Below are 12,245 nucleotides of genomic sequence, written 5' to 3' on the forward strand. Positions count from 1 at the left end.
AGGGGACGACAGAGGATGAGATTGTTGGATGGCATCACCAACTCGATGGACATGAATCTGAGCAAGCTCCGGGAGTTGGTGATGGACAGGGAAGCCTGGCATGCTGCAGTCCATGGGATCACAAAGAGTTGGACACAACTGAATGACTGAACTGAACTGAACTGAAGGCCTTCGTACTCAGTCAGGTCTGAGTCTTTGCAACTCCATGGGCTGTAACTCTCCAGGCTCCTCTGTCCATGGAATTTTTCCAGACAAGAATACCAGAATGGGTGGTCATTTCCTCCTCTAGGGGATTTTCCCAATCCGGGGATCAAACCCATGTCTCCTGTATTATAGGCAGCGATTGATCAAATGTATGAGCTAAAATGAAGGAAAACTGAGTTATTTCCAATTTGAGTAAATGATATTGATGCTTATTGAGCTGGGAGACTCAGCGAGAGAAAGCATATCAGAGAAGGCAAAATGGTATTCGTTTTCACTTTTTAGTGTATTAAGTTTAAGGCTCCTATGAAACATCCAGGAAAAGATGTCTTGTAATAATAATAGTAGTTATGTTGGGGTTGCAAAGAGTTGGACATGACTGGGTGACTGAACAACAACAGCATCATAGCGGCAAGTGTTTACTGAGGGCTCATCAAGCACCAAGCACTGTTCTAAGTGTGTACTTGAGTAAACTCGTTCCTTCCTCACACCAAATCTAGAGGTAGGTACTGTTGTTATCTCCATTTTATAAATGAGAAACTGAAACACAAAGTAACCTGCTTAAGTTGGAAAATTGTATGTGTAACTGAGGAAGTATTTGTTTGGGAGTTATTAGCATAAGGACTTTGCTTAAGGCTTTGAGAATTAATGAAAACACTCAGGGGCAGTGTAGCAAGTCAGAAGAGATGAGATGTCCTGGGCCTAAATCTTGAGAGACACCAACATTTAGGAGAAGGAAGAGAAAGTGGAACTCCAAAAAGCCTAAGACTGAACAGCTGGAGAGTTAGGAAGGAGCGTTGCAGAAGCTGTGAGAAGAGGACACTGCTAAGAGAGGGAGCCCAATAAAGACAAAGGCTACTAAACAGACAAGTCAGAAATACACGGGAAAGTTTACTTTGGCATTAGCAATGTGCGGTTTACTAATGGCCCTGGCAAAATAATGTTTCAGTGGAGGTGGTAGTGTTAACGTGCTGTAGAATGTTAAGAAAGAAGTTAAGACAGGAAGGGCAGCTACTTAGGGGAAATTCAATGGGGCGGAGAACTAGAGGTTCTATTGGGGTGACTGATCAGGAAATAGGTCAGGAGAGTGTGGACTGAGAGTGGATTTACTGAATTATCAATTCAGAGCCTGAGATATTCTGGGAGATTATAGGGATGTGTGCTGCATCCATGAAAGTGTGGGCATGAAGTTTGTGAATGGAGGAGTGAGTCACTAGAACTTAGGAGAACAAAATACTGAGAACTTGGAGTTTTAGATGAGTTTTCTTCATAAACAGAAGTAGAGGAGAAAGTTTTAAACTAGTGCTAAAGTCTTTTGTGAAAAGGGGAGGAAGAATAGACGTTTGCAATAGGATGGAAAGGAAGAGTTATATAGACAACTCCTTCAAAGAAGTGTTTTCATATCAAGATGGAAGATTCATGGTTTAAATGGGCAGTGCTGAATAGGATGGGTAGAAGACATCCCGTCATCCTTGTACCATAAGAAATGGGGAGAAAAATGCAGCTTCTCCTTAAGAAGGTAGCAGGAGAAGCTTTATTCCCTGGGTGAGCCAGGGTTCTTTTTAAAGCAAAAGGGTAGAATGGGCATTCAGTGAAGAATTTGAGGACAAATATGAATTTGTTACCCTGGGAACAAGAGGACATTCTACAGGGCAGAATGGAAGATTTGGGGAGAGAAGAGTAGAGAAGGAAGTTGATTCAGGAGAAAGGAAGGGAATAGATTGAAGAAGGGATTGGCACCTGAGGAGCTTAGATCTTGGGCATTGATCAAGGAAAACAGAAATGTATGTGAAGTATAGTTAATTTGGCTGGGTAGAAAATCTTAAAAGAATTAGTCCTGGCAGCCTTCTGATGAAAGTCTTGGACTTAGAAGTGGAGGGTCATCTATGCCTCTTGGCCTTGGTTGATTACACACCCAAGGGGCTCTTTGTGTCTTGGCTGCATGGAAGAAGTCAGTGATGAGTAGGACTGAAGCTTAGCTCAGGGATGGAGTACTGTCCTTGAATTGGTGGTGGGGCCCTACAAGGCTACTTAACAACATATGCCCAGGGTGCCAGGGTAGCACATCTAATTCAATCAGGGTGTCAGCAACAAAGTGTCTGCATCCTCAAAAGCTTTCTTTCTCATAGCAATAAATTATGATTTAGAGCACACTGAGAAGCAAGACACTGAAATTGGAAGTTACTGGAGAAAGTATGACTTTCAACCTTAAATCTGCAATTTGATTGTATCTGAAGGAAAAGTCATTTTCACAACTGTCAATTTTCCTATACCATCAAATCCATGGGAGTTTCAAAGTCCTGTTGTTGATGATCTAGGCAGTCTTGGGCAGGGACTGGTTGGCCAGCTTGGCTAAACCTTTAGCCAGAAATCTTATAGAGGCTTCTTTGGAAGGACCCCCCCTTCCCTAGCCTCCTTGATCTACAGGCACTTGACCTGGGTGGGTCCTCAGAGCAAGAAGCACAATTGTGATGCTTTTCTAGTGCTTCTCTCAAGCTCTCTTTTGTATCCTTTTGGGGGCCCCCGTGAAGGCACACAAACATCTGCATTCCCTACACTATGGAAGCAACACAATGCTTTAAAGCCTCTCAGAAAACCTACAGGACAGTTAATATGATTTAAGCCTATATTTAAATTTTATGAGACTCATTTTCAAGGCTAATAACCCAGTTTACTGTGCACAATATCAAATGCAAATTTTATTACTGACTTGGTAAAAACCAAGATGATCATCATTAGCATATCTCCCCACATCACCCTTTTTAGCCAAAAGGTGTACCAGGAGTAACAGTGGGGGTTTTTATATGTGTTGTAAATTACAGTTATTATCTCATTAGATAAACACATTTAAAATCAGGTTATCATTCACTTATATATCAGAAAGTTGTTTGTTCAATTGCAGCTAGTCTCATATTCTAACATATGGTGCATGAAATTCTTAGACTAATAAAATTTCAAGGTACAGGGAGCTGGTGTCTTGGAAAAAACTGTTTCTGCTCCACGAATGGCTCGATATAATCTGTAATTGCTCTGAAACAATTATGCAGCAGACTGTTTTGTACTTAATAGTATTTACATCCTTGGTTTTATTAGCAACAAAATGTGAGTGGAACTTGTGAAAGAGAAATTAATTTTTGCACTAAAAGATGTAAACTTTTAAATGAAGGCTCCAGCAGATTGAGGAAACTAAAAACATGAGGATTGGTTGGTTCTCAATTTCTTCACTTTCTTTTTATTATTACACCTCCTATTTCTCATTAACCTATCAAAATATTTAGACAAACTCCCACAAGATACAGGTTTCTGGCTTCAAGTTATTTATTTTTTTAAGATGTGCAGTGTTCTAAAGTTTATAATGTGCTGTAATGTCCTACTGTCAAAATTGAATTGACACTGGAAGACTTACTTTGCATTTCTTTTTCTAAGAAGAAAAGCATAGGTTAAAAGTAGATATTCTCTTATGTGAACTCAACACTCATCTTAAAACAAGCAAAGAAGACCAATATTCTCTGAATCTGTAGAGTTCTTATCATGGACAATGCCTGGAGTAATTTCTTTTTGTTAAATCATTCCCATGAAGTTCATGTGGGTCTTAAAACTGTCTTGGCAGTGCAGTGTCTTAGAAAGAGCTCATTCATTTATTTTTTTTTAATTTATTTATTTTTAATTGGAGGATAATATTGTATAATATTATGTTGGTTTCTGCCATATATCAACATAAATTAGCCATAGGTATACATAGGTCCCCTCCCTCTTGAATCTCCCTCCCACCTCCAACCCCATCACACTCGTTTCAGCTGTCACAGAGTACTGGGTGTGAGCTCCTTGCACATTCACTTATAAAATGAGAACACTCAAACCAAACTTACTGAGTTTTTGTGAGAATTCAATTGGCTACAATTAACAGCATGGCACAAATGTCAGCCATCTCAAATTTTTTTGAAGTCCTGTTCAGGCTTATAAGAAGCACAACACTTCAGAGTTCCTATTTTACATGATCTTTCCAGGTAGAGCTTTATCTTTGTCACGTGATCCATTTCTGGACATTTACTAAATGTGTCACAAGGTTCTATGTTGAATCTTCCATCTGTATTACATGTTGGTCCAATAATATGTATATTCTCTAACATGTTAACATTCATACTGAGCAGAAAATGAAATTAATAATCTTGCTTTTTTCTTGTGTATAATGCATGTTCATTCTAGAAAAGTTAGGAAACAGATGAAAAGAAAAAAAATCACAATTCTTTATGTTAATTTTGATATACTTGATATGTTTTGATACATTTTCTTTATGAACATATAACATAATATATATGCTGATGTTTGACATAATTAAAATCACACCCTATTTAGTAATATAGCTTGACTTTTCCACTTATTATAACATGAACATTTTGATATGGTATCTGAGTGGGTTGAAAAAATGTTTTAATAACTGTACAGTGAACAAAGTAGCAAAACTTTCCTCATATATAGTTATAATAATTAGAATTTTTCAATATTAAAGTTTTATGATGCAAATATTCACATCAGAGGATATGTTTCAAGATACCTACTTTAATGATACAATTATTTTGTATGTATGTTGAAACCAATATGTCACATTTGAAAGCAGAACTTCCGTCCATTCCTCTCCCATAGGGTCTTGACCTCTGCAGCTCCTCTGTTACTCCTGACCTGAGACTAGACCACCTCTGCTGAGGAAGTTGTTCTTTTGACAACAACGCATACGTATCTGAGGGTCTAATTTAAAGGGTGATGAATTAATAGGCTCACCAACCGAGCCTGTAAAACTGATCACATCCACCCTGGCTATCTATGGGACAACAGATGTTCCTGCCAAACCACTTGAATATCCTTAACATGCTTTGTAATTGTGAAAAGACCAGAGGCTCTTGGTTTCCATTTTCTCACTATTACATACAACCTGTTCTACTAGGACTTGAATTTTTCAACTTGAAAGAGCACTGAAACTAATTAATAATAAGACACTGGGATAGACATATCCTATGGCCTGATAATATGCAGTTAAAACTCAAAACATTTCATGGTTTATCTGCATTTTAATGTAAAAGCAGAAAACTTTGCACATCACATTATACAAAGCTATATATCACTCCTTTTAAATTAGGAAGAGTTAAATTTCATTTTTCTAATTGTGATGTCAGTCATTATTTAAAAGAGCTAAGTGGCAAGTGAAATCAATGTTCAGGGGCACCAAAGATCTCCAGAATCAACTGAAGACTTATTTCTAGACATCTACTCCTGTCGTAGGTGTTTATTTCTTGTCTTTTAGAAGAATTTGTGCTTTGAGTTTTAAAAACCTACCCATTTACTCCTAATTCAGATCTTCCCAGTGCTTTTATTTTTCTCAGGTATGACTGCAGTATCCTTGGATGTTCCACTGAGTCTTTCTAAGCTGTTGTTTTTCAGTCGCCAAGTCGTGTCCAACTCATCGAAATCCCATGGACTGCAGCACAACAGGCTTCTCTGTCCCTCTTCCTAAGCTATCAGCTGATATATTGCTATTTATACTTTGCCACATATGTATACGTATGAAGACAACCATCAATGAGTTACTGACTTGGTAAACTTTAACAGGGCAATTTCCAGGGGGAATTTTTCTTTTACTAATTAATAGAACTTAACCTAATTAATATTATCCAGTTAAAGCTTTTACAAAGATCCAAATAGAATCAAATTTTTTTTTATCAATCCTTTTTTATCAATCGTCTAGTATCATATGGTCCTCATTAGTAAGCCCCCAATCAAATGATTTCACGTTTTTGTGCAGAAAGAGCTTTTAATTTTAACAGAGTAACTCTCACTTTACATTACAGAGTAGAATGCTGGTAAATTTTAATGATGAGATCTGTGTGGGGGGGGACAGGAAAGCACTAATTTTTTTTTTTCTTAATCTGCTGATTTCTGTGGTGTAACACTTCTTCCATCACAAGTTCAAGTTACTGAATTGACTTGGGAAGACTCAAGATGCTTTTGCAAGCCAGATCATGCCAGCTCCAGAACACCTCTCCCTGCATTAGGAGTTGTACATTGTCTAAACAAACAAAAATGAAACAAAACACATCTATTTTTGGTTCATTAATATCCACTGCGTCACTCAGACTCAAAATAAACTTGTGCTTAATTTAACAATCTCATATCTACTTAAAAACTTTTATACAATGCGGTTCCTCTGAAAGGGCTTTCTTATATAACCAAGCAAATTTCAAGATATTACACTTTCATTGTTGCTGTTGTCATTTAGCAGCTAAGTTGTGTCCCATTCTTTTGTGATGTCACGGAGCCCCCCAGGCTCCTCTGTTCTTGGAATTTCCCAGGCAAGAATACTGGAGTGGGTTGCCATTTCCTTCTCTAGGGGATCTTCCCGACCCAGGCATTGAAGCCATATCTCTTGCCTTGGCAGGAGGATTCTTTATACCACTGAGCCACCTGGGAAGCCCATGCTTTCATTAGTTAAAAAAAGTATTTGACATTCCCCTTGTGATTCTTCTGTAACCCATGGGTTATTCATAAATACATTATTTAAATAAACTCTTTACATTTAATTATGGATTTCTAGTTTAATTCTCTGGTGGGCAGAAAACACATCTTGTATGATTTCAACCTTTTTAAATTTATTGAGACTTGTCTTATGGACCAGAATATGGTCTATCTTGGGGAATGTTCCATGTGAACTTGAAAAGAAGGTATATCTTGCAGTGGTTGAAAGTAATGATCTAAACACAGGGAATTCTGGTTGATAGATGTTCAAATCTTCTATATCCTAACAGGTTTTATTTAGTTTAACTGTTTGAGCAATTACTTATAAAGGTTTAAATCTGCACCATAATTTAGATTTGCCTAGTTCTTTTAGCTTCTTTGGTTTTTGCTTTTTAAAGTTCTTTATATATATATATATATATATATATATATATATATAATGCTTACTCCTTTAGGATTAATGTATTCTTGATGATCTAGCCTCTTAACATTGTGAAATATCCCTTCTTATCTCTGCTATTATTCCTTGCTTTAAAGTCTACTTTGATAGTAATATAGTCACTCCAGATTTTTAATGATTAGTGTTTGCATAGTATATCTTTTTCCACCCTCTCATTTTTAATCTATCTTTGTCTTTATGTTTAAATTGTGTCTTTTGAAACCATCACATAATTGGGCTTTGCTTTCATTTTTTAAAATTTTAATAAGAAAGGACTTTTACAAAAAATCGCCAAAAGAAACATGAATCAGGAGGCACTATAAAGTTTAAGAACTGATGTTGATGCATGGTTATTACTCAAGGTCCACAGTTTACATTGGAGTCACTCTTGGTCTTGTACATTCTGTGGGTTTTGACAAATGTATCATACAGGGTAGTTTCATGGCTCTAAATATCCTGAACTTTGCTTTTTGAGCTGGTCTGATTAGATAAAATAGAACAAGTGTCTCAGGTCAGTGGAACAGTATGGTTAACCGACCCTGAAGTTGGAGGGAATTGACAAAGAGGTGCTTGGGGTGCTGACCCCACGGAGCAGGGAGAAGAGGTGGCTGGAATGATCACAGGACCCAGACACGCTAGAGGCCAGTAAGAGAAGTTTAGCCTTTTCCCCTGAGAGCAGCAGGGAGTTAATGAAGGATTTTAATCTGGAAATGCCTGACTAGAAAGACCTGGCATTCTGATGTCCAGCTAATACCCGAGTTGAGTAGAGAGCTTTCTCCTTAGGCTGACTAGAAATCCATCTTCCTGCACAATGAGAGCTTTGGAAATCCCATACATAAACAGCTTCTCTCAGTCTTGCCTTACAAGTCATGCTCTGTGCAGGCTCAGCTTTTACCCAAACAAGACCAAGAGGACCCATACATAGATTTTGGAGCTCCTTTTCTGCACATCTCTCCTTCAGACACCCTGCCTTACAAGCCATAGCTGCCTCAGTTCAGTTCAGTTGCTCAGTCGTGTCCGACTCTTTGCAACCTCATGAATTGCAGCATGCCAGGCCTCCCTGTTCATCACCAACTCCCGGAGTTCACTCAAACTAATGTCCATCGAGTCCTCACCAGGCTCAAATTTCCTTCCCTGTTTCTCTATCAGCGAAAGTGTAGTTCTCTGATCGGCAATTTTTAAAGGACCTCCAGGTGGGAAGCTGGGGGAAATGTAGAACTCTGGGGTTTCCTGGTCCTGCTCCTCCTGACCACACCGATTTGGGAAGCAAACCATTGTGAGGAAGTGACTCAAAGGTCAGCCTCCAGCTCCAGCTACACACAGTGCTCAGCACATTTATTTGGTTTCTGATTTATGGGGCTTCCCAAAGGGTACTAGTGGTAGAGAACCCGCTCACCAATGCAGGAGACATAAGAGATGCAGGTCTGATGCCTGGGTTGAGAAAATCCCCTGGAAGAGGGCATGGCAATCCACTCCAGTATTCTCGCCTGGAGAATCCCATGGACAGAGGAGCCCGGTGGACTACCGCTCATGAGGTCCCAAAGAGTTGGATATGACTGAAGCAACTTAGCACTTAGCATGTTGGGGTTAGTTTGAGTCCTGACTTCCCCTTCCAACATGTAAATTCTGTTTCATGGACTTTGTTTTTGTTTTTTGTTTTTTTTCCTGACCCATGGACCTCAGCTGGGACCATCCTAACCTCTCAGTTTGATTCTAATCATGTTGATTCTAGAAAGAGGAATCACCAATATCTCAGTCTCTTCCCCCTAACCCCACAACCCTGCAAAGACTCCTGCCTCCTACACAATTTTATCTCTGTTTTGCCAACACCAACTGTGTTACAGCAAGTGATATTGTAAGAGATGGTCTTCATCAATCACAAAGTGTCCTTTTCATTCTTTCCTTAGGATAATTGGTACTAACTCATCCTAGAATATGTGATTTCAAGTCATTTAAATCTGAATGATCCTTCAAAGTTCCGCCAGGGTAACTTGCTATGCCCACTTTCTTGACACCATTCCTAGCAAGCTTTCTCATTGAAAATATTAAGTTCTCTTTCACCAGGTTGGCGTGCACACACACACACACACACACACACACACACACACAGGCTGTTCTTGTCTGTCCCCATGTGGCATACACATTAGAGAAGATGACACTTCTTGGTTAACTGTAAACTTTACCAAGCATCCTCCTCTGACCGCAGCAGCTTCAATGACTTTCTTTTTTTCACCTAATGTTTTATTTGGCTTACACTAATACGTGTATGCTACAAGTAGCCCAAAACAGAGGCCAAACTTTTTAAACAAATAACTTTTCAAATGTATCTTCAAATTTAAGGATCAAAATAAGTGTACAGTATATACACTTAAATGTCTTTGTCTTTTTCTATTTTGAAAGTATAAGACAATTAAATGCTATAAAAATTCATCTTGGTATATCCATACCGTAGAATATTATTTGGCAATAAAAAGAAATGAGCTATCAAATCATGAAAAGACATGGAAGAAACTTAAATGCATAATACATTACTCAGTGAAAGAAGCCAAAATGAAAAGTCTATGTATTGTATGATACCAACTATATGACATTCTGCTGCTGCTGCTGCTGCTAAGTTGCTTCAGTCGTGTCTGACTCTGTGCGACCCCATAGACGGCAGCCCACCAGGCTCCGCCATCCTTGGGATTCTCCAGGCAAGAACACTGGAGTGGGTTGCCATTTCCTTATCCAATGCATGAAGGTGAAGGATGAAAGTGAATTTGCTCAGTTGCATCCGACTCGTAGCGACCCCATGGACTGCAGCCCACCAGGCTCCTCCATCCATGGGATTTTCCAGGCAAGAGTACTGGAGTGGGGTGCCATTGCCTTCTCCATATGACATTCTAGAAAAGCCAAAGCTGCAGAGACGGTGAAAAAATCAGTGGTGGCCAGAAGTTGGAGATAGAAGGAAGAAGAACAAGAGGTGTACAAGTGATATTCAAGGCAGTGAAAATATCCTACATGATGCTGTGAGAGTGGACACACGTATATAGACATTTGTCAAAACCCACAAAACTATGAAACACAAGGAATGAATCCTAGTGTAACCTATGAATTTTAGTTAATAATAATGTATCAACGTTGGTTCATCAATTTAACAAATCTTCCATACTAACACAAGATACTACTAATAAGGGAAAGTGTAGGGAAAGGTGAGGAAGTACATGAAAACTCTATACTTTCTGTTCAATTTTTCTGGAAACAATGCTGCTCTTAAAGTCTATTAAAGTTTTTAAAAATCAGCTGAACTTAAAATTTTATCTTTAGAGTTCTGAGCAAAAACTTATTTCTAATACTATAATTCATATGGAGAAAAAAAGAAATAATTCAAATGATCATTTGACTTACTAGAGCACACACTAAGTTACCCACAAAAATGTACTATTTATTCTAAGAACTGTCTGCTGGAATCAGCTATTTTTTAGTCCCACCATGCCTACATTTTAATCATTTCACCTTGTTCTGAATAAACATGAAGCTTGATAGTCATGACGCTTGAATAATCCCATGGCTTAAGCTGGTCCTAGGTTCTAAGAGAAACAACTAGTGACTTGAAAGAGGTGTTATTCTTTTACAATAAAGCAGAAACTGGTTGCACAACATTAAAGCAGAGATAGTCCTACAGGAATTAGCCTGTGCCATTTTATTTTTATGGATGTTATTGTCTAATGAAAGTTAATGATTAAACACATTTGGTCCCATTGTCTTTGGTTGTTACCTCATTCATCACAAATTTTATTGCAAAAAAAGAACGGCATTTCACTCCTAACATTTTGCGAGATGCTACGTCAGCATTTGTCTCTAATTTATTTGTAATTAAATCTTGTACATTTTAACCAGATTTCTAAAAATTTTTAAATTAATTTATAGAAATCTATGAATTCACAGTATTCAAACTGCTTTATCCTAAATGAAAGGAGTCACAGCAAAAGTAGCTGAGAAATCACTAGGAAGCTACTATGCTCTCACTGTGCCTTGTGAATCAAATTGGAAAAGAAAACCAATATCATAATTGATGAAATTCAAATTAGAATTTTCTGTTTTTGTGCTGTCACCATAGAGCAAATAGCTAATTCAGCTTTGAGCCTACTCCTTTAACAGGGAAGTGATTGCACCTGCTAGTACAAAATTATGAATAAAAATAATTCGCCAAATGGGATTTCATTTTAAAAATGCAGATCCTATTTGAAGAGCTTCACAAAGGAATACTGCCTCTGACAAGTGGAGAAAAACCTACCCTTCAAAGCTAATTGTGGCATGATAGTATGTATGAAAGAAAGAAAAATGGCATATAGCTATTAAAACTAGTTTTGTAATGCAGACACACTTTTTCATGGAAACAGTAACAGCCTCGGGGGTATGGGGGAGGGGCGGGGGGCAGGGAGGGTGTGTGGAATGAGCAAGAGGAGATTCTTCCAGATGAATGAACAAATGAATGAATGCATTAAAAAAAAAAGTCCAAACCCAAACTTGTTTAAGGTGACTAATTAAGACCCCCTCTTAGAAAAGCTGTTGCTAGGTAAACAAAACTGTTTAAAACATGTTCATCATTAGTGTCCCCTGACAGAAGGATGAGGTGGCAGACTTGGTGACAGAAGGGAGAAGAAGAGCGGCATATGGCCCCCAGTTCTGTCCCCTGCTGACAAGCTGCCTCGCTGCAAGCCCCTTTTGCTCTGTATTCCGTGCACACAGCAGATTGCTATGCCCCAACTTTCCCATCTGTACCCCAGACTCATGTCACAACAGCGTGGCTGCCGAGCAGATTTCAGTGGTGCGCCCTGGGGGGAGAGGATGTGGAGATGGAGGGTGTGGGGCAAGAGCAAGGGCTTACAGGGGATCTGGGGGAGGACAGGAAGGGAGATTAACAACCAATCATCACCACACTCTCCATAATGTATTGTCTCTACAGCATTACATGGTATATTTCCAGTGGGGATTAGCCCATCCATCACAGCCCTTTATTGGCCCCCTTTTTTGTTGTTGTATAAAGCCCAAACACTGTCGTAAAATTCTAAACTGCTTAATTGCTGTGCTGTAAAAATTTGCATATCAGAGATAC

This window comes from Bos mutus, chromosome 9 (assembly GCF_027580195.1).
Source record: "Bos mutus isolate GX-2022 chromosome 9, NWIPB_WYAK_1.1, whole genome shotgun sequence".
Lineage (NCBI taxonomy): Eukaryota > Metazoa > Chordata > Mammalia > Artiodactyla > Bovidae > Bos > Bos mutus.